This window comes from Tamandua tetradactyla, chromosome 5, assembly GCF_023851605.1.
Source record: "Tamandua tetradactyla isolate mTamTet1 chromosome 5, mTamTet1.pri, whole genome shotgun sequence".
Classification (NCBI taxonomy): domain Eukaryota; kingdom Metazoa; phylum Chordata; class Mammalia; order Pilosa; family Myrmecophagidae; genus Tamandua; species Tamandua tetradactyla.
This window is the reverse complement of record NC_135331.1, coordinates 130,290,418-130,315,852: the sequence shown is the minus strand read 5'-3', so window position 1 is coordinate 130,315,852 and position 25,435 is coordinate 130,290,418. Positions and strand designations below refer to the sequence as shown.

The 25,435-nt window shown below is 37.8% G+C and overlaps 1 pseudogene; it reads right to left on the bottom strand.

The window, feature by feature from the left end:
• Positions 1-23,251: 23,251 nt before the first annotated feature.
• Positions 23,252-24,472, bottom strand: LOC143683321 (uncharacterized; annotated as a pseudogene).
• Positions 24,473-25,435: the final 963 nt, after the last annotated feature.

The following is a 25,435-nucleotide window of genomic DNA, read 5'->3' as shown; positions in this document are numbered from 1 at the left end:
CATACCTATTAGATGGCTAAATCCAAAACACTAACACCACCAAATGCTGGCAAAGATGTGGAGAACAGGAGCCCTCATTCTTGCTGGCGGGAATGCAGAATGGTACTCTGGAACACGGTCTGACAGTTTCTCACAAAGCCAAATAAACTCTTGCCATACAATCCAGCAACTGCACTCCTTGTTATTTATCCAAATGAGTTGAAAACATATGTCCAGGCAAAGACCTGCACACAAATGTTTACAGGAGCATTATTCATAATTGTCAAAACTGTCCTTTAATGAGTAAGTGGACAAATAGTCGTGCATCCATATAATGGAATAGTATTCCATAATAGAAAGAAAAGACATGGAAGAACCTTAAATGCATATTCCTAAATGAAAGAAATCAGTTTTTGAAAAATCTACTTACCATATGATACCAACAACAATGATATTCTAAAGAAGCCAAAATTATACAGGCAGTAAACTGACCAGCGGTTGCCAGGGGTTTGGTGGGAGGGAGAGAGGAGGGGCAGGTTTGGCGAGAGGGAGAGTAGGAAGGATAAACAGGGGAGCACGGGGGATATTTAGAGCAATGAAACTATTCTGTGTACTATGAGGGTGGATACTATATTATGCATTTTTCAAAACCCATAGAACTGTACAACTCAAAGAGGGAGCCCTAATATGAACTATAGATTTTAGTAATAGTGTGTTAATATTGACTGAAAAATTATAACAAAGGTTATATGAAAGATATGAAAGGTTAAATGAAAGATGTTAATAACAAGGGAAGCTGCCGGGACAAGAAGGGAGAGGAAGTCAGTGAAGTGGGGGTATATGGGAAGTCTCTGTATTTTCTGCTCAATTTTTTTGTGAATATAAAACTGCTAAAAAAAATAAAGTCTATTACTTTTTAAATCTGGAAAAAAAACGTGAATGAAAAGAGATTGTCAGATATTTGAGGAAAGCCTCAATTATGGAGGAGTAAAAGAAAACAACTTGGAGAAAATACAAAACATAAGGAACACCTCAAAAATAATCTCAAAGAAATGAGTAGTAGTGTGTCTTAAGGGTGTGGGGCAGAAAACAATAAAGAGCAACATAAAAAAATCACTTTGAGATTAAAACTATGATAGAAGAAAGAAAACCGTCCAATAGAAGAATTGGAAAATAAAATTGAATAAATCCCACAGAAAAGAGAATAAGATGAATAAGGGATTAAAAATACGAAAGAAAAGAAAAGAAATAAAAACTTCACTGCAGAAGTCTGACATCTGACTAGTAAGTGCTATATTCTATAGATTTGGAAAATGTACTTTAAGTGAATATTTTTCCTTTTTGATATCTAAGTAAAATATATATATCCTTGTATTTTCTAATTGTATTTTATGAATAGTTGAAAGCTATTGATTTTTAAATGCAATTTTAGTGTGATATATTACATATTCGCAGACCATATAACCATCCAAACTGTAAATTAGTAGTTCACAGTATCATCATATAGCTGTGTAGTCATCATTTCAACTGATTTTTTAACATCTTCATTACTCGGAAAAAAGAAAAAAAGAACACCTAAAACATCCCGTCTCATGCCCCTCCTCCCCCCATTATATATTCATTTTTTGTCTATTTTTTTCTTAGTCATCTGTCCATACACTGAAAGGGAGTGTCAGTCACAAGGTTTTCAGTCACATGGTCATACCTTAAAAGTTCTGTAGTTATTCAAACATCTTCAAGAATCAAGGCTATTGGATTAAAGCTCAACAGTTTCAGGTATTTCCCTCTAACTACTCCAATACCCGCAAAACTGAAAAGGGATACCTGTATACCGTATAAGAATAACCTCCAGAATGACTTCTTGACTCTATTTGTAATCTCTCAGCCACTGAAAATTTATTTCGTTTCATTTCTCTTACCCCTTTTGGTCAAGAAGTCTTTCTCAATCCCATGATGCTAGGGCCAGGCTCATTCCCCAGGGGCCATGTTCCACATTGCCAGGGAGATTTATGCCTCTGAGAGGATGTCCCTCTTACGGGGGAGGACAGTGAGTTCATCTGTGGAAATGGCTTAAAGAGAGACGCCACATCTGTAAAACTATTGATTTGTGCATGCTAATTTTAAAACTGGTGGGTATAATCTTTTTTTTTCTCTTTCCTGTGTTCGTTATATCTCTTTTTCTATTGTCTTTTATTTCTTTTTCTGAATTAATGCAAATATTCTAAGAAATGATGAATATGCAACTAAGTGATGATATTGTGAATTACTGATTATGTATGTCGTTTTATTTTGTTTCTTTATTTTTTAATTAATAAATAAATTTTTTAAAAAACTGGTCTCGAAATTACCTTATTGATTTTCAATATTCATTTCATTGATTCTTTTGTATTCTCCAGGTATATAATCATATAGTTGATAAGTAGAGATCATTTTACCTATTCCGTTCCAACCTATGCTTCTAATTTCTTTGTCTCATTTAATTACATTGCCTAAAATCTCTGGAACAATGTCAGGTAATGAAGAAAGTGGACTGTGTTTTCGTGTTTCTGACTTTAGAGACAACTCTTATGTTTCTGCCTTAAAAAAGATACTTGCTAAAGAAGAGACAAAAATAAACAAACAAACAAAAAAAGACACTTGCTTTGGGCTGACATTTATGAATTCCTAATTTAGTAACTTTTTAACATAAATACATGTTAAACCAAAATGACTATGAAGCATGGTTAAGCATTAAATATGCATTTAATCATGGAATTGCTATAAGCTCTGAAAATGTAAATATTGAACAAATGATAAGAATGGGAGTAATGGAGACAGTGCCTGAGAGATTTGCTGATTACTTTATAGTATTAAATAGGAAATAATATAAATATTATTTCAAATCCAATACTGAGGGAGTGGAGGGCAAAGGGTAAAATAATTAATCAGGATAACGGCATAAATTAAATAGCTAGAAAACAGAAAAATAGTAGTATTAATGAATTTATCCAAAAGCTCTTTTTAAAATAAAAATTAGCAGGGGAAAATAACCATTAAAATGCTGATATTTAAAGAGATTATATTTTGTATAATACTGTGCAAATACATTTTGAAAATCTAGATGAAATGGATACTTTGGAAAAATATACAACTGAACAAAATTGTCCCCGGTAGAAGAAGCGTTCTAAACAGACCAATTATTTTACAAGATACAGAGGAAGTTCTTTCCAAGCTCCTCACCCAGTGGAACACTATCAAACTTAATACTTTCCTAGAACGTATTCATTTTAAAAACTCCCATGAATTCTTATGTATTCAGAATAGTTCATCTATAGTCTTTATGCATGAAGATCAGATTGACTAGATATAAAATCCTTGATTCACATTTTCTTTGATTATCTAAAATGTGTTATTCCAATGTATTCTGGCATAAAGAACTGTTATCATAGATATGAATAATAATATGATTTTCTTTCCCTTAAAAATGATTTTTGTCCTAAATGTTCAAATAATTTTATTTATATTTTTCCTTGAATTTCAGTAGTATTGCTAGAATATATTTTGATGTTGCCTGTTTTGAATCAAATTTCCCTTGGACACAATATGGCTTTTCAGTATGCAGTTTCTTAACTTTTTTTTTAATTTTGGAAAGTTTTCCTTGAATTATAATAATTAGTATTGGCTCTGTTTCATTACTTTGATTTCCTTTTTTGGAGGAGGAGGTGTGTAGAAGAGACTCATATTATAAATACGTTGAATCTTTTTTGTCTGTCTTCTCTAGCAATTTTCTCAAATGTTTTCTCTAGCCATTGTCTCACATATTTTATATTGTCTTGCTAGAAGCTTTTTTTTTTTCAGTTGGAAGATTTATAGAGCCAAATTGCTGTGTTCCCCCAAATTGCCCCAGAAGCATCAAACTTTCCCATAGCCCTTTTGCACTCAAATGAAGATTGAACAGGACTCTCAGTTTTAACTTCTGTCTTCAAAATTGCCCACCAAACTTTCCAGTGCTTACCTGATTTTGATAGTAGAGTTCTATCCACATGAGTTCTGTAGCTATTGGTGATTGTTTGGGTTTGCCAAAGCTGCCAGAATGAAATATATCAGAAATGGTTTGGCTTTTACAATGGGTATTTAGTAACTAACAATTTACAGTTCTTAGGCTGTGAAAATGTTCAACTCAAGGTGTCAACAGGGACAATACCTGATCACTGAAGACAGGCTTCTGGCATCCAGGACACCTCCATCACATGGGAAGGCATACGGCTAGTGTCAGCTTGTCCATCACTCCCAGGTTTCATTGCTTTCAGCTTCTGGGTCCAATGGGTCCAGTTGGGTCTTCTCTGAGCTTCTGTAGGTCCTCTCCTATCTTCTCTGAGGCTTCTCTGAGCTCTCTGGTTTTGTTCTGTGTGTCCTTTATCCTCTTATAAAGGACTCCAGTAAGGGGATCTGAACAGGGTGGGTCAATCCAACCAAAACAACCCAATCAAAAGGTCCCGCCTATAATAGATCTGCATCCACAAGAATGGACTAAAAGAACATGGCCATTCTGGGGTACTTAACAGCCCTAAACCATGAGAGTGGTTTATACCTAGTCACTCATATTTTGGTATTTGCAGGTATATTTTGTTACCTAGTTTTTTTGTAGATGTTGTTCATTGGATTGTGTGTGTGTGTGTATGTGTGTGTGCATATGCATGTGCTGTATGGTGGGGGCCACATTTCATTCTTTTTCAATGTGAGTGGAAAAAGCACCATTTGTTGAATTTTTGTTTGGTTGGTTTTTCATTTGCTTTCCTTGTTTGTTTGTTTGGGAAGTGTCTGGGCCCAGAATCAAACCTGAGTCTCCCACATGGCAGGCAAGAATTTTACCACTGAACTACCACTGCACCCCTTGTTCATTGGATTTTATCCTAATTGTTATCCTAGTTGATCCATTTGTTTTATGGGGAAATTCATGAAATTAAAAGAACTTGCAATTTCTTCCATCCTCCAAGAATCCTTGGGCATACTTTTGTTGACTAGTCTTTCTCGCAAAGACTTTGAGGACATGATTCACAAAAATGAAAAAGAAAAGAGAAGGAAGGATACACAGAGTCTAGGAAATAAGAGCCCCAATGTCAGAAGTCCAGAAGGAAACTCCAGTACACACCAGTTCTAGAGAACAACCAGGCCAATGTGAAGCACGTTGACTGTTAGCCCCAGGAGATAATTCTTCAGAGATAAAGAAACTGATAGATCACCTGATGTGTTCAAGCCTTGAAGCATAATGTTCATAGTTTTTATAATTTCATTTGACTATTTTGGAAGTATGGTAAAAACAGCTACAGGTCCCACAATTTTATTTCTCATCATCTTACTCAAAATTCTCTAAGTTTTAACTAGGGACAAGGCTTCCATACAATAAGGAAGCTGTCTCTTAGCTTCTTTTACAGCTAGAAATAGCTGTGTGATTAAGCTCTGGCCAATGGAATGTAAGTGGAGGTGATGATTGAAATTCTTGAGAAATATCCTAAAGAAAGAATGAATGCTTTTATTATTTTCTTTTTCCTTGCTTCTGGATGTAATATGGGCAGATAGATGTAGCCTGAGTAGCCATCTTGGATCTTGAGGTGGAAGCTATATGCTGAGAACATGAGAGGTATAACATAAAGGAGGAGCCTTAACCACTGATAATCATGGAGCTTCCATAAAAGCTCTGAACTGCTCAGCTACAGATTCCATTTTCCAAAGGGAGAAGTTAACTTCTACCTTACTTAAGCCACTATTATTTCGACTTTTCTGTCACTCATAACTGAATCTAATCCTCAACATTATAGGAATAAATAAATGCATACAAAACTAAGCACATGAAAACATAAGGCAATTGAAAACAGAAGTTGCATAAAAAATCAAATGTCTTCAATACAGCATTTGACTTATCAATAATATGTCATGATAATGCCAACATTGAATATTTATTTAACCAACAATTGTGATATGTCCATTTGCAAGGGGGAATAGGGTGGTATTATATAAGAGAAAGTCCTCATCTACTTTAATAAGTGATCAATAGATACTGCTTAAAATTATAAATGTATAAATAACAATATAAGCATATTATTTTGAAGTACATAGGAGAATTCCAGAAGAAACTACTATAAAACTTAAAGGTGTTCCCCAGTGATTGCCTCTGGTAGAGAAACTGGGTGGTGGTTGGGATCGTGGAAGGGACTGCTATATTGTGTTATAATCCTTGAGTTACCAATGATTTTTAAACTCTTTAATAAAAATTTAACTAATATTTTAGTTGCTGTACTAAGCCAGGTTGTATATCTGACCTACATGCAGCAAGATTCATTTTAATGAGGAGAAAAATGTCACCCTAGTTGGTGAGGTTCAATTTATCTTTTAATCGCTGTAATGTTAGAGTATCTAGAACATGGTTGACTTCATAGAACATTTCTGTTGAGCTATCAGGAAGACATTTTCTCCTCTATAAATTCAGAAAATATTATCTATACCATTCTTTAATACTTCACAAATAAAACTGCATGATCTTCTGTCGACTAACATATTGTCTTCTACACTATTCTGTGAGTTACATGAGGGCTCAGATTCTGTTTGGTTTATTTTCAGTTGTTTCTTCAGCTCAATGTATAGCAAATGGCAACTGCTCAACAAGCATTTGATAACTGAGAAAACCCACTTCAGACCTAATTTTCAGTTAACTTATTTATCTCCACCTGCTAGTAATTTTTCCTCATATATAGAAATAAATTTAAAATAAATATATTTATACACATATGCAATTCCACAAAAATGAATCACGTAATTGATATTTATATGACTGTGATGAACTGATGACATAAAAGTTCTTTAGACATCATATGATATTATGCTTGTTGTTCAAAGGGTGGTTTTTAAGAATAATTTTTTTCTGAAGCTTATTCAGTGTCTAGAAAATTTTGGGCAAAAGGCACAATATATAAGCAGTAATAAATAAATCAATAAATCAGAGATGTCATGATGTGCTCCTGGTGGAATGCTAGATTAAATCAGGAACCAGCTACTATAAATTACACACCTTGATTAAGAAATGAAGAGTTTGGACATGTTCTCATGGGTTCAATATCCCTTTTCTTCACAAAACCAGGCTCGCACCCTCTGGACCACAAGCATTCATGTTATGCTCAGGGGTTCTTACTTACCTACTCAACAAAAACACTTGATCAAGGGCTGGTTAAATGAAATATCATGTACTTATACAAGCCTTCCTTTATCAAAAATGTGACCTAGTGTTTTGCATCTGAAAAGCAATTCCTAGTTCTCAAAATTTTTAAAAAATTTAAACCAGTTCCTATAACATATAGCAAGTAATGTAATGATTATCAAGCTTGATACATGTGGTTGAAGTTATGAAAAAGGGAAATTCTTAAATCTATCTATTGCCTCATTCACTACAAAACTGTACAAAGTCCTTAATGTTGAGATTCTCAATTTATCAGTGTTCAAAACGACACTATTGATCTTTCTTTTTTTTTTTTTGCATGGGCAGGCACCGGTAATCAAACCTGGGTTCGGCATGGCAGGCGAGAACTCTGCCACTGAGCCACCCACTAATTGATTTTTGAGATGGGATTTTCTGATAGTGTTGCCTGTTGATTTGAATGATAACTTTTAAAATGCTGTCAGCGGTTAATTCTAAACTGTGAGATACGGAGCCGTTTGTTTATAACATGGTCTCATGTTCTTTCCCAGAAACATCAGGTACTTATGAGACATCTTAAGACTCAGAGTTAGAGCTCTGAAGCTATGAAAGTCAGCAGCACCCCATACAGGAACTGTTTAAAAAGTTGAAAAAGTGATCAGACATTGAGTAGAGATTTAAATGAAGCTGATCTGGATAGGACTAAGGTATATCAGAAGACAGGGTAAAAGATGATATTGTCCATATTTTAAAACTTCAACTTCTGTGTGAGACTAAAGAGAGAGAGATGTTTATTTGGTGCAAAATTTCTATTTTGGGTAGTGCATTTCCTAATTTAACTTGTGTGGTCAGTTTAGTTGAACACCATAAGTACGTGGAATTTTGAATAGGGCATGAGATTGTGTTTGTTTGTCCAGGTTAGTGGGGATACCCAGATAAATACCAGATGATTTGGACAGTAAATAAAGAAGTATTTGTAAAGTCCCCTTGGGGGAATGGGGAGAAAGGGGGGAATACTCAACTTCCTCATTTGGAAAATTCCTGAAATTCTCACAAGCAGTGGGGAGAACAAAATTAATAGGCTGAGCTCTCAACTTGGGGTTCCTGCAAAGGATAGGCTAAGCCAACTTAAATTTAGGCCTAAGAGTCACCCCAAGAGAACCTCTTTTGATGCTCATATGTGGCCAATCTCTCTAAGCCAACTTGGCAAGTGAACTCACTGCCCTCCCTCCCTATGTGGGATATGACTCCCAGGGGTGTAAATCTCCCAGGCAACATGGGACAGAAATCCTGGGATGAGACAGGGTCCAGCATCAAGGATTTAGATAAACTTTTTGACCAAAAAGGGGAAGGAAGAAATGAAAAAAAAAAAAAAAAAGCGTCAGTAGCCAAGAGATTTCAAACAGAGCTGAGAGGTTATCCTGGAGGTTATTCTTACAACTCTATAGACATTCCCTTTTTAGTTTATGGTATATTGGAGCAGCTAGAGAGAAGTACTGGAAACTGCAGAGCTGTGTTCCAGTAGTCTTGTTTCTTGAAGATGATCATATAATGATATAGCTTTTACAATGTGACTGTATGATTGTGAAAACCTTGTGTCTGATGCCCCTTTTATCTAGGGTATGGACAGATCAGTAAAAAATATGGATAAAAAATAAGCAAATAATAGGGGGAACAAAGGTTAAAATAAATTGGGTAGATGGAAATGTTAGTGGTCAATGAAAGGGGGGGTAAGGGGTATGATATGTATAACTTTTTTCTTTTTTCTCTTTTATTTCTTTTTCTGGAGTGATGCAAATGTTCAAAAAAAATGATGGTGATGAATACACAACTATGTGATGATATTGTAAGCCATTGATGATACATCATGTATGGAATGTTTGTATGTTAATGTTTATATATTATATGTTAAGTTTTTATTAATAAAAATATGTTAAATGCTGTCAGTGAATCTAAACTTCTGCCTTATAATTTTTACATAATTAAATAATGTTGAAATTATTAATTATTGTTTAAATAACTATGGAAAAGTTAAAAGAAATTTAAATAAAAATTTTTGTTGGAAAGTCAGAGCTGAAAGAGAGCTTGGAGATTACCTGGTAAATCAATCCCTCAGTTCCTAGTTGAGTTGCGTCCCTTTTTCTGGCAAGGTAAAATAGTCACAGGCTATGGAATAAGGTAACCTGGACTCAAATCCTGCAACCAATGATAATACTACTTGGGTTATTTGCTCTCACTCATATGAGATTTTCATATCTTCATCTATAAAAATGGAAAGAATAATTATCGTGTAGGGCTGATATGATTATCAGAGAAGACAAAATATAAAATGTATAATTTAGTATCAGAAATATTTTAGGTAATAAAAGAAGCAGATCTCACTATTTTGATTCTAGCTCTGAATTATGTCTAAAATAATTGTTGGAATGATCTTATCTTCAATTTCTCAAGTCTCTTTTTCAATCATCGCTAATGCCCTGCTCCAGCATTCCTTCCTGCAGTCTTCACCCTGCTGTGCTGTCTCTTCTCCTTGACTTCACTCTTACAGCAATAAAAAATGTTCCCTTATTTCCACTGATACTTCAAAGAAAAGATTCAAAAGGAGCAGCCTATAATAAATCCCTCTTGAGATTATTATCCCCTCTAATTACAATACAAATATTATGTTTCTCTTTATGTAAAGATAGAGGAGGTATCCGTGTGTGGGGATGGGACAAGAAAGATGAATGAGTAACCTGAAGTCCATTTCTGAATTACAGTTTATAAAGAGCAGCCTGTTTTTAAACCCCAGTAAAATCCATTTAAGCTGTTTACTACTTTACAATATCAAAAACATGCTCTGAATCACCAGAGTAAGATTCACTTATGTGAGTCTGAGGTTGTTCTGTGTCAACCATTTGTTTATTTTAAATCTCCTCTCTATACTGTATTTTTTACAAGCCTTTCCTTACTCCCCCGCCCCGGCCAAAAAAATAAGATTCAGCTATAAAGGACAAGTTTTATTTTTAAAAATGAGTTGGAGACATGTTAAAAGAGATAAGAAGCTTGCAGTTCTCCTAGAAAAGTCACTACTGTCAATAGCTCAGAACTTCTGGAGAAGAATTAGAAAAGATAACAAGCTGTCAACATAGCAGACTGCACACCCTAAGAGTTGCTTTTAGCAGTTGCCACAGAGCAGCTGGAGCCTGAAAAAGGTCCATTTTGCAAAGAGCTCTAAAGTTGAAAGAGAAGTAAAGGAATTGCTCAATGTCAGGCAACAAGTAAAATTGAGATTTTTTTAGTTGAATATCTGCTTCTACCACCAAGGTTTGTACATGAAGCAGCACTCCCCATTCTTTAGGGAATAGGAGGTATGAGAAGACAAGATTTATCCCAGACACTCTGGCTTTAATCGGAAGGTCTACTTTTTCAACTGAGATGGGAATATACTAAGGGTCAGTGTGCATACGGGTAAGTATAGGAGTGGGGGCAGGAAAAGGGGCAAAGATAAGAAAGCGCCCATGGGACAAGCCTCTACTGTAGAAATGTCACATTAGGTACTGGTTTTCCTAAATCAGGACACAAACATATCTGAAAAATGCCTCACTTGTTCTCTCTTCTGTGGCACCTATACTAGTTTCCCTTAACTATCCATACTGTGAGAACAAGAGTTTGGGATTAATGCTCATCTCATTAGGTACGACATCCTTGCCAGTGAAGCACAGAACTAGGTATTCTCATCTCTAACCTCTTTTGATTTTTCCATGGTATTTTTAACTGTGGGTTTTTTAGAGGTAGAACCATCCAGGCACTGTCAACAGGGTACATAGTTAAATGAAGTTTAAGCACCTCTGTAGTTATTTTAAAACTCAATGAGAAAAATGTGAGAGTTGATAAAATTTATGCATACATCCTGGGTTGCCTTTCTTAAGTCCGTTTATGCCTGTTATCACAGTATAATTCTTAATAGGGCCCCCTCGTGATACTCAAAATTTTTACGTGTCCCAAAATCTCGGGGGCTTAATTTTTTTTTTGCATGGCAGGCGCCAGAAATCAAACCTGGGTCTTTGACACAGCAGGCAAGAACTCTGCCACTGAGCCACTGTTGCCCACCCTCAGTGGCTTAATTTTAAATAGCAGCTATACAGTCTTTTCAAGAGCACAACTATGTTTTCAAACAGGAAATGCACCTGGAATCTCATTCTGCTTCTATTCAAATAAATACTTTTAAGCTCCCCACTAGAGTCTAAGAACCAGGGTGGATTGCACGTGAGTGCCTTGGAGTACACATGAACGCATATGCAGTTATTTTGTCTTCAAAAGACTATCCTTTCTCCATCCCAGATATCCAGATATTACACAGGGCATCTCAACCCCCTGCGGGCTGATCCTTGAGTGTTTCCCAATTCTTTTTGTGACAGAATTCTGAAGTTCAGAAAAAAAGGTGTTTTAAAATTCTAAATGCTTAGAACAGAAGATGCCTTGTGACATTACATAATAATTATTGGTTCATACCACAGATAATTCTAGAAGTTGGTTTTTCTTCCAAGAAAAATAATTTTGGGTGATATATTTATTATGACATGGTAGAATAAATAAGAGAAAATTGAATTATATTTAGTCATGTTGTATCACTTTAAGTCATAGGATAAATGTGAAAAAAAAGTGTTTCGTTGAGAAAATTTTTTTTATGATATGAGCTTTGGATTCAGGGGAATCATTTTCCCCTAATTTCTGGCAAGTCAGTGAAAATCTCAGTTGTTAGGAATAATTTGACTCCTTGCAGCAATATTTCAGAGAAACAGATGGCATCTGAAGCATACAAATAAGGCTGAAATTCAGAAATGTTTTCTAATTTTTACCTTAAATATGTAAGTTAATAAATTAGAAACGACTTGCTCTTACTTAAATTAATTTTTGCCAATAAGATAAGGATTTACAAAGGTATAGTCACTCTTTTTTGAGGGTGCATTTATTATGTACTATATGTTTATTTTTTGCTATGTATTATTATTTTATTGTATGTGTTATCTTGAGGAAAAACTGAATAAAATAGAGAATAAGAGAGCAAAATATATTGAGATGCATGATTTAGAGAAAAATAGTAATCTTAGAAAATAGTATTTAAGAATTAGCCATATCTAAAAGATTGGCATCCCTGAATTTCATGAATTATTTAAGAAGTACCAGAGTTAGTGAAATAATCGTATTAGAGCATATAACAAATATTATGACCAACTTTCACAGTCAAGAGTGAGAGGATTGTTCTCTGTAGTGAGCCCTGGCCGGGGCTGACACCCATGTACAGCCTTCACCAGGTCATGTTTCACAAGAGATGGAAAAGAGGCTTTGCATGTCACAGTCACTCAGGGAATCTGCTGGATGCAAGTCATTATGCCACAAGGAAAAAGAGCTCTGGAGGGTTTTGCATTGACAATTAAATGTGCAGCCCAGAAATGCCACAAGTCACTTTTGCACCTAATCCATTGCCAGTATTGCTCACATGGCATCATCCAGTTGAAATGGGGCCATTTTAGTGATTGTATGGTGCCATATTACTGTGGTTTTAATTTGCATTTCCCTGATGACTAATGATGTTGAGCACTATTCCAAAGTATTTATTGGCCGTTTGGTAACTCTTCCGTGATGAATTGTCTGTTCAGCTTTTTGCCCATTTATTATTTATTTGTTGTCTTTTTATTACTGAGTTGCATGATTTCATTTTATGTTCTGGATACACATCCTTTGTCAGATTTATGTTTTGTGAATATTTTCTCCCAGCCTCCAGCTTGCCTTTTCATTTCCTCCATAATGAATTTTGATGAGAAGTGCTTTTAATTTTGAAGAACTATAATTAATTATTTTTTCTTTTATATTTATTTACTCTCTAAGGAATATTTCCCACCCCAGATTACAAAGGACATTTCTACGATTTCTCTTAAAAGTATCAGGGGTTAAGCTCTTATATTAAAGTCCATGTTACGTTCCCTGAAGAAACAGTTTAGTACCTTTATAAAAAATCAAATGACTGTAAATTATGGATCTGTTTCCTGACTTTCTATTCAATTTTATTGATTTATCTACCCTTGTGCCCATACCGCACTCTTTTGACTAAAGATTCTTTATTGAAATCTTGAAATAAGGTAGTTTAAATCTTCCAACTTCATTATTTTTCAAAATTATTTCAGTTATTCTAAAATAGTAAAATTATACTTTCATATAAATTTTATAATTAGTGTGACAATCTGTATAAAAATTTCCATTATAATGGGATTGGGGTTGTATTGAATCAATACATTAAATTGGAAGAAATTAGGAAATTAATGAAATTGAGTCTTCCAATCTATGGATACTGTGTATTTCCCCACATCTTTTAGGTCTTTATTTAATTTCTCTTAGTAATGTTTTGTTGATTTTGTCATAGAGGATTTTCATGTATTTTATTAAATTTTTTCCAAAATATTTTGTTTTGATGATATTTTAAATGTAACTTGTTTTGTTTTATTTCCCATTTTCAGCTGGTATAGAAATACACATTTGATTTTGTAATTCACCTAGTACCCTATGAATTTGCTAAATTTACTCATCATTTCTTCTTTTTTTAACTTTTTTATTGTATAACATAGCATATATACAAGCAAAGAAAGAAAAACAATAGTTTTCAAAGCACTCTTCAACAAATAGTTATAGGACAGATCCCAGAGTTTGTCATGGGCTACCATATCATCATCTCAGATTTTTCCTTTTTGCTGTTCCAGAATATAGAAGGCTAGAAGGAATAAATATATATTTTTATCATCACAATTGGCTTTTTTCTTTTTTATGAAAAATAACATATACAGAGAAAAGCAATACATTTCAAAGCACAGCACTACAATTACTTGTAGAACATATTTCAGAGTTTGGCATGGATTACAATTCCACAATTTTAGGTCTTTACTTCTAACTGCACTAAGATACCCGAGACTAAAAGAATTATCAATTTAATGATCCAGCAAAAATACTCACTTGTTAAATCCTATCTTCTCTGTATAACTCCAACATCACTTTGATCTTTCTATCCTTCTCTTTATGGGTGTTTGGACTACGGCCATTCTTTTTCATGCTGAAAGGGGCTGTCAGTGATATGGGGTAGGGAGATGGAACTAGCCGATGCTCTGGAGAGGTTGGGCCCTCTAGGTTTCAGGACTTATCTGGCCCAGGGACCCATCTGGAGATTGTAGGATTCTGGGAAGTTACTCCAGTGCATGGAACCCTTGTGGAATTTTATGTATGTCCTAGGTGTTCTTTAGGATTCATTGCAATGGTCCTAGTTGGGGTTTGGCAAGTTATGATTTAGATTCTAGACCAAATAAACCTTTTTTCCTTTTGTTTCAAAGAGTATGTGTGGTTCCAATTTATAGACAATATCTCCCTTACCTGTGTGTTCTGAATTACTTTAACCTCAATCTGATCAGTTTCATTCTTATCTCTAAATACCAGTTAATATATATACATAAAACAGTCACTCAAAATCCAGAAATAATTATCACTCCAGACTAAATGTGCCTGCTATAAGGTTTACAATCTAGACTCATGTTTTCTTATAAACGTTTTCTAAAGGACACCATACCATAACTGTTTTTTCATTTTTGGCTTATTTTGTCCCACCAAATATCCCACATGTTCATTCACATCATTGCATGCCTCACAATATTGTTCCCTTTTGTAGCAGCACAACATTCGAACATATGTATACACCATTGTTGCCAATCTACTTCTCAATCAGTGCATCCTTCAGTCACCTGCATTCATCAGGCATCATGTAGAGGGCCCAAAGTCCACAGTCCATCAACATTCTCAACTTTAGATAATTTTATTGTTCCCAGGAGAAAGAAAACCAATAAACACACTTTCACAAAACAGGAAATCTAAACCTCCTCTTAACACTTGTCCCTCACCCCATTATTTACCTCTGCTGTTGCTGTGGTAGTGCTGATGGTTTCCTTTTGAACATAGCTGGTAGTATGCAATAGCAGGTTTTCCCCTTTACCCTGGACTTAAATACTCTTTATACAAGGATCATGTCTTTGAAGCAATTCTTATGAGAACTAATTCATATTTCTAGTGTGAATCAGTGGGACACGTAGGTTTATACAACCCCTCTCGATCTTATTCATCTTCAGTATGGTAATATTACTCCTAGACCCACTAGAGAACCACCTTCGCTCCTATCCCCTTACATTGGAGTTCAACCTCAGTAGCTAGCAGTTCACCCATCTCTAGCTTCTATGTATCTCTAAGTCCCCTATATTCTGTATTATAAGTCTCTGATTATACCTTTATGCTGGTCATAAAAGTGGCATCATACAGTACTCAACACTTTGCCCTCAAGTCTCATCCATCTTGTCACATGCTTCAGGACGTCATTTTGTCTTACTGCTGCATAATAGTCCATCATATGTAAATACCACATTTTGTTAATCCTCTCTTCTGTTGATGGGCATTTGGATTGTTTCCATCTTTTGATGATTGTGAATAGTGCTGCTATGAATATCGGTGTGTAAATGTCTGTTTGCGTTATTGATTTCACTTGTTCTGCATGTATACCAAGTAGTGCTATTGCTGGTTTATCATATCATAGGGCAACTCAATATTTCATTTCCTAAGGAACCACCAAACTGTCTTCCATAGTGGCTGCACCATTATACATTCCCACCAGCAGTGCATAAGAGTCCCAATTTCTCCACATCCTCTGCAACATTTATAGTTCTCTGCTTGTTTAATGGTAGCCATTCTTATAGGTATGAGGTAGTATCTCATTGTAGTCTTGATCTGTATTTCCCTTATAGCCAGTGAAAATGAGCACTACTTCATGTGCTTTTCAGCCATTTGTATTTGCTCTTCAGAAAAATGCCTATTCACATCTTTAGCCCATTTTATAGTTGGGTTGTTTTTTGTTGTTGTTGTTGAGCTGTATGATTTCTTTGTATATACAGGAAATCAAACCTTTGTCTGATATGTGATTTCCAAATATTTCCCCCATTGAGTTGGCTATCTCTTCACCTTTTTGACAAAGTCTTTTGAGGTGCAGAACGTTTGATTTTGAAGAGTCCCCATTTATCTATTTTTGTTGTTGTTGCTTGTGCTTTGGGTGTAAAGTTTAGGAAGCTATCTCCTATTACTAGATCTTGAATATGTTTCCCTACATTTTCTTCTAGAAGCTTTATGGTGCCAGTTCTTATATTTAGGTGTTTGATCCACTTTGAGTTAATTTTTGTTTAGGGTCTCAGGTAAGGGTCCTCTTTCATTCTTTTGGCTACTGATATCCAGTTCTCCCATGCCCATTTATTGAAAAGACTATTTTGTCCCAGTTCAGTGGATTTGGGGGCCTTGTCAAAAATCAGTTGACTATGGATTTGGTGGTCTATTATGCACTCTCAATTCGATTCCATTGATCAATGCTTGAATCTTTGTGCCAGTACCACGCTGTTTTGACCACTGTGACATTATAATAGGTTTTAAAGTCAAGTTGTGTTAGTCCCCCCACTTCATTCTTCTTTTTTAACTATTTGGGATCTCTTTCCCTTCCAGATGAATTTGGTAACTAGCTTTTCCAAGACTTCAAAATAGGTTGTTGGATTTTGATTGGTACTGCATTGAATCTGTAGATCAATTTGGGGAGAATTGGCTTCTTAACTATATTTAGCCTTCCTATCCAAAGCATGGAATATCTTTCCACCTATTTAGATCTCTTTTGATCTAAATCTCTTTTAACAATGTTATATAGTTTTCTGTGTGCAAATACCTTACGTCCCTAATTAAGTTCATTCCTAAATACTTGATTCTTTTAGTTGCTATTTTGAATGGAATTTTTTCCTTAACTGACTCTTCAGTTAGGTCATTGCTTGTATATAGAAACGTTACTGATTTTTGCACATTAATTTTGTATCCCGTCACCTTGCTGAATTTGTTTATTAGCTCAAGTACTTTGCTGTAGATTCCTCAGGATTTTCAAGTATAGTATGATGTCTTCTGCAAATAATGAAAGTTTAACTTCTTCCTTTCCAATTTGGATGGCTTTTATTTCTTTGTCCTGCCTGATTGCTCCAGCTAGAACTTCTAGCACAATGTTGAATAATAGCAGTGACAGTGGGCATCCTTGTCGTGATACTGATCTTAGGGGGAAAGCTTTCAGTCTGTCTCTATTGAGCACGATGCTGGCTATTGGTTTTTCATATGTGCCCTTTATCATATTGAGGAAATTACCTTTGATTCCTATCTTTTGAAGTGTTTTTATCAGAAAAGGATGCTGAATTTTGTTGAATGCTTTTTCAGCATCAATTGAGATGAGTATGTGCTCTTTCCCTTTCAATTTGTTAATGTGCTATATTACATTAATTGATTTTCTTGTACTGAACTTTCCTTACATTCCTGGTGTAAACCTCACTTGGGGGTGGTGTATGATTCTTTCAGTGTACTGTTGGATTTGATTTGCTAATATTTGTTGAGAATTTTTGCATCTATGGTCAGTAGGGAGATTGGCCTGTGGTTTTCTTTTCTTTACCTGGTTTTGGTATTAAAATGATATTAGCTTCATAAAATGAGTTAGGTAGAGTTCTTTGTTCCTCAATTTTTTGGAAAGGTTTGAACAAGAGGGTGTTAGTTCTTTTTGGAATGGTTGGTAAAATTCCCCTGTGAAGCCATCTGGCCCTAAGCTTTTCTTTGTAGGAAGATTTTTGATGACTGACTGAATCTCTTTACTTGTGATTGGCTTGTTAAGATATTCTACTTCTTTCGAGCCGGTGTAGCTTGTTTGTGTGTTTCCAGGAATTTGTTCATTTCACTTAAGTTGTCTAGTTTGTTGGCATATAGTTGTTTATAGTATCCTCTGTGGTAACATAGAGGTTCTGTGGTAACACACCCCTTCTCATTTCTGATTTTGATTATTTGCATCCTTTCTCTTTTTCTCTTTGTCTGTCCTGCTAGTGGCCCATCAATTTTATTGATTTTCTCAAAGAACCAACTTTTGGTTTTATTGATTCTTTCTATTGTTCTTTTGTTCTCCCATTCATTTAACTCTGCTTTAATCTTTGTTATTTCTCTTCTTTTGTTTGTTTTGGGGTTAGTTTACTGTTCTTTCTCAAGTTTCTCCAGGTGAGCAGTTAAGTCCTTGATTTTTGTTCTTTCTTGTTTTGCTTTATTCATTTGCCTTGTTGTGTTTTGGTTTTCATATGCTGTATTATGGAGGTCACATTTCATTTTTTCCATGTGAGTATCCCGCTATTGCAGCACCATTTGTAGAATTTTGTTCAAGCATCTATTGCAACCTTCAGTTTTGCCAATGTCTGTCTCATTAACTTTGGAGTTCCATGATTGAGAACATAAACATTTATGACTATTATTTCTTCTTTGTTAATTATACCTTTTATTAATATATGGTGTCATTCTTTGTCTCACATGATGTTTTTCCACTTAAAGTCTATTTTGTCTGACATTAGTATAGCTATTCCTACTTTCTTTTGGTTACAAATTGTGTGGAACATCTTTTTCTACCCTTTTACTTTCAGTCTATTCGTATCCTTGTGTCTAAGATGAGTCACTTGTAAGCAGCATATAGCTGGGTTATATTTCTTAATCCATTCTGTCAATCTGTATCTTTTAATTGGCATGTTTAGTCCATTAACATTCAAAGTTATTACTGAAAGATGTGTTTCTTGAATCCATCATCTTATCTTTTGGACTTTATTTGTCAGATCTATATATTCTTTTCCCTCTTTCTCTTTTTATCCTTTCAGTTGCCCTTACTGGTACTCTTCAATTCTGTGCCTTCCTCCAGACCTCCTTCTCCTGTTTTTCTTTTTTTTTTTTCAACTGGAGAACTCCCTTTAGTATTTCTTGTAGGGCTGGTTTCTTGTTGACAAATTCTTTCAGGATTTGTTTGTCTGTGAAAATTTTAATCTCTCCCTCAGTTTTGAAGGACAATTTAGCTGGGTACAGAATTCTTAGCTGGAAGTCTTTCTCTTTCAGAATCTTAAATATATCATACCACTGCTTTCCTGCCTCCATGGTGCCAATTGAGTGGTCTGAGCTCAGTCTTATGTGGTTTCCTTTGTATCTAGTAGATTGTTTTCCTCTTGCCACTTTCAGAATTTCCTGCTTTTCTTCAACATTTGACAGACTGATTAGTATTGTCTTGGGGAAGGCCTGTGTGGATTTATTCTGTTTGGAGTTCATTGAGCTTCTTTGATTTGTATATTTATGTCCTTTATAAGGGTCAGGGAGTTTTCCCCCATTGTATCCTCAACTACTCTTCCTAACCGTTTACTCCTCTCTTCTCCTTCTGGGACACCAGTGATTCTTATATTCATGCGCTTTGTTTTGTCCATAATTTCCCTGAGATCCAATTCATATTTTTCCAAGTTTTTTGCCATTTGCTGTTTTGAGTGTTCAAAATCAGTTATCCTGTCCCCTAGTTCATGTATTCTTTCTTCTTCCTATTCAAATCTGCTGTTGTGTGTCTCTAGTATGTTTTTTATTTGGTCTAAAGAATCTTTAATATCTGTGAAATCTGCTTTTTTTCTATTTATTCTTTCAAATTCATCTTTATGCTCTTCTAGTGTCTTCTTGATCTCTTTTATGTCATTAGCCATCCAACTTATTTTATTAAGTAAAAGTATATGAACATTTTTGATTAGTTGTTCCAATGTCTGTGTCTCCTCTGGTGTTTTAATTTGGTCATTAGGCTGGGCTATCTTTGTCTGCATTGTGATATGCTTAGTGAGTTGTTGTTTTTGCTGCATCTGAATATCTTGATTGATTTACTGTGGAAGTTGATTTCCTTCAGTAGTCTAAAGCCTTGTGTTTGCAGGATGGATGTGTATCAAGATGCAAAGCACAGAGCAGGGCACAATAGTATGCTGATGCATTGCAGCTCAGGTATAACTGCAGATTGGGGATGCTACACTGGTGCCTGTAAACTTGGGTGCCCAGCAGCTGGGGAGAATGTAGCTATGCAGGTGCACTGGTCTGGGAGGCATGGCCCTTGTGTGTGCTGGTCTAGGTCATGAGGCTCTTTGTGCGCAGGCGCAGAACTATGGCAGCTGGTCAGTGTTATGCCTGCATAGGCTGGGAGCCCATGTGACCTGGCTGCTCAGGCCAGTGAAGGGACAGCCCCGCTTCTGACTCTGGCTCTCCCCATCTTTGCCTCCCAAGCTCCTGCCTGGGTTCTAGGGGTATGTGGGTCCAGATGAGTGCACTCGTTGTCTGAACATGAGGCTGGAGTTTCTCAAGTGCAAACCAGAAGAGTGGAGAGCAAGCTCCCGCATCACTGGAGTTCTGGAAGGTACTGACAGAAGGCCTCTGGGGCAGTCATCTCACCCTCAGCACACCCCAGGCACATGGCCCAAGTCCCCGAAGCTGGCACTGAGCTCCAGGCCCACCTGCCACCCACCCACGCTTCTCCTCCTCTGTGAACCTGGTCGTCACCCCCTTGACCCTTGTCCTGGCTCACCTGTGTCACGGATGTCCTCTTTGAGGCTCCACCTCACCTAGGGGTCTCCAGCGGCACCACAATCCTAGGGACCACAGCCTCCATGAAATTCTGGAAAGTGGCACCACAGCTTTCTCCCTGGTGTGCAAACCAGCCAGCCCTCGGGAACTTATCCCACCCCACCCCCGTTCCTGTCCTTCTGCAACATGTTGAGCTCTCCAGGTGCTGAGAAGCTGAGGGGAGGTTTTAATGGCCCACAGTTTCCCAGGTAATGCAGCAGGACTGAATGGAGGGAAAAGAAGCCCCAGGTCTGTGGTCCAGCCCCTCTCATCATGCAAAGTGGAGACAGCAGCCCATATTAAAGAAGAGCTGGACTCTGTCCCTTCTGTCAGTGCTCAAATGGAGTCTGTCCAGACCCCAGGTCCCTAGGCAGATGTGCACCCACCCCCACCTTAGTCTGTGGCCCCTCACTTCACCTTCACACTCCTACCCTCAGTAGGCAGCTCATGAGTCGTGGCATTAGTAGAGACAGGCATGAGTTCACAAAATGCTGACGTGCACGGCACTCCATGTCAAGTCCCTGCTGTGGACTGCAGTCACGATGTTCACAACTTGTCATCATATTGGAAGGTTTCCCAGCATCTGCATGACCTCACCCTGAGATTTTCTCAGCAGGATCACCCAGTTTAGTGCAATGCAGGCTGAGGGATGCCAGGGGGAGGTGCTGTGAGGAGTGAATCCTGTGGGGGCCAGGGGGGTGACTCCTGAAGGTGGTCATTGCTCCATTTTCCTTTGCAAGAAATCCAATGTTCAACATTCTTTAATGGGCCTTCCCTGCAACGGACATTCTCTGACCATTTGAAAGGTTCCCAATTTTTCCTATGTGAGCACACTCTTTTCCGGTGTGGGCTCATTGCAGATGAAAGGAGCAGAGCAGAGTCGGCAATCTCCTAGCATTGTTGCCCTGTTAGGACTGGTCCAGCAGGAACCCTCTGGCAGTCAGTAAATGCCAAGGGAGGGGCTAAAGGCCAGTAGGGAAAAGTTGCTCATGACAAGAGTCTTCTAGCCTTAGAAAAGGTCTAAGAATAAGTGGAAGCTCCCCTGAAGCTTTTTAGTTTTCATTATGTGGATTTTGATGTTTATTGTTTCCCTGGGCCTCTCAGGTAAAGACTTCCCTTACCCCTGCAGCTACTACATTTGTGTATGGAATTTTATGCTGCACACCTGGTTGCTTCTGTGGTGTGAGTCACCGTGCTGGACGAGGGGAGACGGCCAGGGTGGACGTTTCTGGGTGTTGGTCACCAGTTGGGGCCTGTCTGGTCTGAACAAGATGTCCTTTCTTCTCACTCAGCAGTTTTTTCCCTCCTGCTTTTTCCTTTGAACTCAGAGGATGCTTCTTGTTTTAAACGTTCCTTTTTATATATATTTCAGCTGGAACTTTTTGCTTCAGGGGTGATCTTCTTTAACAACAATCCAAAGCTGGAGAGACCAAGGAGAAACCTGCCCCTTTGTGCTGCTGGCTCCACTGACCAAGTAGAACTTGGCAGGTAGGTGTCTGGCAGTGGGACCATGACCTATCACTTGACTTCTGGAAAGCTGTTCTATTATCCCAAAATTTGTAAGAAGAGTGGGGGTGAACTCTCCTATAGCCTTTACCTAGAACAGTGGTCATCAGCAAAAGTTGGCAAGGGTTGCTCCACAGCCAAATCTCGCCCATTCACTGCCCCTCCAGCAATTGGAACTCGTCCTCGCGATGCAGAATGCAGGCTTCAAAGGGCGGTTGCTGTGACACTGCAGACCTCCCATCTGGCCACAGCTGCAGGAGAACAATAATGTTGTTTCTTCCAAAGCTCCTCTCCGAAAGGACCACTGTTGAATCTGAAAGGCTGTGTGAATGCAGGCTCATTGGAGGGTCCCCACCACATAGGCTGGGCAGGGCTTTCCCACAGACGTCCCAAGGATCCCACATCCTAAATGATCCATTAGGTTAAATTAGACCATCTGTCTGGAAGGATAGTTGGGCCAGGAAGGGCACATGGTACTGTCCTTTTTCCCAGGATGGAAGGTTGAGTTCCGGGTCTGCACCAGAGAATAAGTGGGGTCTGGTGCAGTCCAGTGGAGGTACCTGGGTCCCAGGGCCCACCTCAAAAACATATTATCCAACTTGGAGCCTTAGGCCTCCTGCTGCAATCCCCCCATAGAGGAAGAAATCCTGTGGGTCTGCATGGCTCAGAACCCCAATAGGCTGAGAGTCTGCAGACTGAAATCCTGGAAAGGTGCAGGTGACAGAGCCAAAGCCTGATGAATACTCACGAGAAGAGATGGCCACAGGTGGAGGTGACCTTGGGTGACACTGGCCAAGGGCCATAGCCAGTTACCTCCTGCAAGGGCTGTTCTTGGGGTAGCTGAGACCTCATCAAGATTCAACAGTTTATGCACTTGTCCACAACTGGTGCTGAGCGACCAGCAGCATGGAGGTAACTGAAAAAGCAGCCCATTCTATCATAGAGTCTTGATCCAAAGATTCTGTGAACTGGAAAGGCCTTTGCCATACCTGAGCATCCCCACAGTTACCAGCATTGCTGGATGCCAGGAACTGACAAAGACACACTGATGCCGTGGCATCACTCAGGAGATGCTGAAAGAGGAATGGGCTACAGATGGAGGCTTTCCTCTGAAAAATTCCCACGGGCAAAAACTCTCTGGAGCTCATTAATGCTTGAATCTTGACTGACAGCTTTACCACGTTCAATGGGTGGGGTTTCCTGTCGAATGAGGCATGAATTGTAGGCAAAGATTTTCCCACACTCCTTATGTTCATATGGTTTCTCTCCAGTGTGAGTTTTCTGACATTTTAGAAGATTTGAGCCTCAGCTGAAGTCTTTCTTGCATTCACTGTATGTAAAGTCTTTTCTCCAGTGTAGATTCTCTGATGTTTGGTGACATGGAACTGTGCCTGAATTTTCCAAGCACTGAACACACTTAAAGGGCTTTTCTCTGGTGTGAAATCACTGGTGTCAAATATGGTCTGTCTTGTGCTTAAAGATTCCTCCACTTTCCTTGCATTCCTAGAGTTTCTTTCTCTGAAAAGGAATGAACATGGAAATCCCCTCGATGTCATCTTTTAATGAAGCATCAAGGCATCACATAGATGCTCCTGGTCTTGCAAGCTCAGGCCTGGCCCTTTTTTATGCTTTCTGGCCAAAGAGTGGACCTTTCTTTAGACTTTTTCTTTTGTGACACTTTTTCTTCTTGCAGAATGTCCTTCTGAACATCTACTTATTCCTTTGGAGTCTATGTCTTCTTTTACTTGACAGGAGGTCTCTTGCTCTGCTCCCAGGAAGGAGGAAGGGTCGCATGGAAGTCAGTAAGGACTAAGGGTCAACAGTCTCTCCCTTCAGGGGAAAGCCAGGGTCAAGGCTCTCAAATCGTATGAATGCCAGTCCTTATAACTCCATTTCTTTGGAACTGTCTCGCTTTTGATGCAATTCTTCATTTTGTGAGATTGTAAACTAAGCTCTGGAACTGAAAATCTTAGATTCACACATATCTGGTCCTTGCATAACCTCTCCCTCCTCTGGAGAGCTTGGCTTTGCACTGCCATGTGAATGTGGAATGAGAGGGAGGCTGCTGTATCTGCAGCAGGGCCAGCTCCACCTGTTATATCTGGGCAACAAGGCTGGTGAGTAGGAATCCAGTAAGTACCTTACCAGGAGGAGCAGGAGAACCTTCAATTTCTAGTCCTGGGCTGGAGGGGGACTAGTAGGAGGGCAAGGAGGGGCAGACACTCCCTTCACCTTTGCCTCCACTACACACTGGCCGTACCCATGCTGTGCCATCTGGATAGAAGGAGGGCCCTGGCTACTGAGTCCCATGGCTGCCCCTAGCAGGGCGGCCCAGCACTGACCCACAGAGACTGGCACCCACCATGCTACTCACCCTCCATGCTGAACAAAAGCACCCACCTGCCCTGGTTATTTCTTGTAGGTTTCCTGATAAGTGAACCCTTTTATCATTATGACACTTATCCTTCTTTATCTTTGGTAATGTCATTTGACTTGAAGTCTCTTTTGTCTGATATGAACATAGGCACTATATATAATCACTATATATGCTTAATGTTTTCATGGACTATCTTTTTCCTTCTAAATGGATGGGGGAAAGAGAAAAGTAGAAACTTAAATGTATCCAGTCTCTGTACATAAAGTGTGTCTCTAGTGGATGACATATAGTTGGTCTTGCTCTTATATTTAGTCTGGCAACTCCTGTCTTTTCATTGAAATGCAAGTCATTTTTAAATTAATGACATTATTGATGTAGTTGGATTTAGATTTTTTTTAATTTTCCCCTTTATTAGAAAAGTTGTGGGTTTAAAAACAATCATTCATAAAATACAGGATTCCCAATCACCACCCAACCACCAACACCTTGCACTGATATGGAACACTTGTTACAATTAATAATAGCATATTTTTTTCATTGCACTATTAATTAAAGTCCATGGTTTATCTTAGGGCTTACTGGTTCTTTAGTGTAGGTCCAGGGCTTTTTGAAATTTGTATTTTGTTACCAAAAATACAATCTAACATTTCCCCCTTTAATCACATGCAGCTACATATGTCAGCACTGTTAATTACATTCACAATGTTGTGCTACCATCACCATCCATTACCAAAAGATTTCCATCATCCTGAATAGGAATCCTGTATATTTTATGCCTTAGCTTCCCATTCCCTATCCCCACCCCTCTTGGCAACCTATATTATAGATTCTGACCCTTTGAGTTCGCTTATTCTAATTGTTTCAAATCAGTGAGGTCAACAATATATGTCCTTTTG